The sequence below is a fragment of the Thermobia domestica genome, chromosome 1, assembly GCF_964235325.1.
Source record: "Thermobia domestica chromosome 1, izTheDome1.hap1.1, whole genome shotgun sequence".
Classification (NCBI taxonomy): Eukaryota; Metazoa; Arthropoda; class Insecta; order Zygentoma; family Lepismatidae; genus Thermobia; species Thermobia domestica.
The window spans coordinates 165,133,382-165,136,186 of NC_137454.1; the positions used below are offsets into that span (position 1 = coordinate 165,133,382).

The window sequence follows — 2,805 nt, forward strand, 5'->3', positions numbered from 1 at the left end:
ATTAAATGAGCTCGAATAAAAGCAAGTCACCTATACTCATGTCCAATGGAACAGCTACCAATCACGTTTACACTATGCGAGGGGAAACAATGATAGCAATTCTAGCCGTGCTAACTTTATTGGTCGCAGCAATTTGCGAATTATCTGGGAATGATGGGAAAATCCCCCTTTAAAACTAGATACACCATGTAAGTTTTTTTTTTTTTTTGTGTTATTTCCTCCTGGAGTAAAAGCTGGAATTAGAAAGGAAGGTTTACATCGATTGTGATGTCAAATAATGGACTTCAAGGAATAATAAACACATATTCCTCCTATCAGTATATTTGAGGAGAGGGGAGGGGGGGGAGAAATTTTACTTTTCTTTCCTAAAAGGAAATTTACAGTAACAACAATACTAATAATGCATAAAACAATAAAAATCACGTATATGTCAATAACTGAAATTCAAGTAGAGATATTAAGTAACAAAAGGTTTTTTTTTTTTTTTTTTTCATGTATCTGTGGCAATTTCGAGTGATTATTTTTACATTTTTTCCAACCCTACGAAATCGGTTTAAATGGCTTCGTAGTTCACGAGGTGCTTTAATTTAAAGGTTAATCACGACTTTTGGCGCCATTATACAAGTATTACTACAAGTATCTGTCTTAAAATCGTTGTTGATTGCAGAGTTAAACAGGGTCATAGAACCTTTTTCATTACTACCCAAAGTAATACCTATTGCTTTTGAAGTACAGGATGTCATCTTCATTACTCTACTTCTGTTGGGGTGGGCAGATGGGTGGGCGAGGCCATCCATCGGGTGGGCGGTCGCCCATCCTCGCCCACCCTTAATGTCGTCCCTGCACCCTGTATATGGGTGTTTTAAAAATGGGGCTCACGGACTACAGTGCACTATCCTAAAAGTCAAAATAAATCGAAAAATATATATAATTGTGTTCCTTTTTCAGATCTTCGTCTGGAGATGCAAGTTCCACTATGTGTCAACGTCGCAGTTAAAGAACCATAGAATAGATCTTCCAATACAACTAATAGTTACGAGGATTCTTTCCAGATGGAAGTTAAAGTCGATAGGTGTTGATACTAGCTTACGTATTAGCGTAACAATCAATATAACTGTTTGATGGATTCGTAGAACAACGCTAATAATTCTAAGTTATTCCACGACGTTGCCACATAGTGAAATTTCTGATTGGTTGAAGGAGGCCCCGGAGGGTTTAACATTATATAGCATTAACGCTTTATTTTGACCCTAGAATAACACTTTGTTGTCGTTGGTTGCCATTTTTAGAACACCCGATCTCTCTCTCTCTCTCTCTCTCTCTCTCTCTCTCTCTCTCTCTCTCTCTCTCTCTATATATATATATATATATATATATATATATATATATATATATATATATATATATGAAAGAGTAACCTATATATATATATATATATATATATATATATATATATATATATATATATGAAAGAGTAACCTAGAACCTCCATGTATGAGAAGTATAATGCATACAATGAAGGCCCTAATACATTTTTCTACTACTCTTGGTGATACAGGCAAAGAAGTAGATAGAACACCAGACGGCACTACTCTAACATGTAAGTGTAGTTCTACATTTATACATAAGAAGAAATTAGAAACAAAAATGTACTGTGAAGACGAAATCAAGTTGAAAGCTTGCATAGTAAATAGAAGTGATAATTGAATCGAACGCTTTAGACAAATCAGAGTATATCGTTTCATACTGCGTATTATTACGGTAGATATATATATATTGTGGAATAATTAACGAGGCTGTTAAGATTTATAATACAGTATTATTGGACAAAAGAAATATGTTGGACGTGATTAATGCACTTTAATATAAGTTTGTAAAGTTATTTAATATTCCAACCTTTAAAATATGGCTCTTTAAACCATAGCTGGGTCTCCAGTGAGATTACTAGGTCATGAGTTTTGTGCGATGGAAAGTGGTTGCTTAAGATATCGACTCACTTCTGAAATTTACCCTTGCACTTATTTATTAAGTTAATTTTAATAAACTATTCCTCAGTATTTTTTTTTAGAAAAAAATATTTACTTAAAAGTACTTGGCAGCGGTGGGATTCGAACCCACGCCTCCGAAGAGACTGGTGCCTTAAACCAGCGCCTTAGACAGCTCGGCCACGCTACCTTGGTAACTTTGTACCATAATAGTTATAGAATTTATTCCATTTTAAAGAAATACTGTGTACTTAGACCCAATGATACAAACCTGTAGAAAAATTCCGTTTCGTGTTTTTTTTTTTTTTTTTTTTTTTTTTTTTGACGGTTCACACATACGTAGGCTATATAAAATCCACATCAACAAAATTCTCAATGGGCAGATTCGAAGTCTTTCTTTGTTGCCAGGAAAGTGTTTGCTAGTGCGAAAATGGTTTATTAAGTTAGTTAATCATGTGATTCTCTAAAACCAAACCCAAGGAACTCAATTGGTACTTAAGTACTTAAGAAATGAAAAAATAGAAATAAAAACAAACGAGTAAAAGAAAAAGCATTAAACTAGAAACAACCAACTTTCCAAACGTTCCTCAGAAAATATGCTGAGAACAAAATATTGAGTATCATTATGATCATCAGAAGCTGATGACGCTTCTAGTATCATTATGATCGCTAGAAGTCATGATATAGACACTATATTTCTGGCATCTAAATATACTTATGGTCCACTAAGGGAAATATTTATTCATAAAGGATCTATATACTAAAATGCTAGGTTTATAGTTTGTGGTCAAGAAAAGTTTATATGTTTGTCTCCAATCCT

At 33.8% G+C, this 2,805-nt stretch overlaps 1 non-coding gene across 1 annotated transcript; it reads right to left on the bottom strand.

Annotated features, from left to right (window-relative positions):
* Positions 1 to 2,093: 2,093 nt before the first annotated feature.
* On the bottom strand, positions 2,094 to 2,175 carry TRNAL-AAG (transfer RNA leucine (anticodon AAG)). The gene has a single exon. It is a non-coding gene; the product is annotated as a tRNA-Leu (tRNA).
* Positions 2,176 to 2,805: the final 630 nt, after the last annotated feature.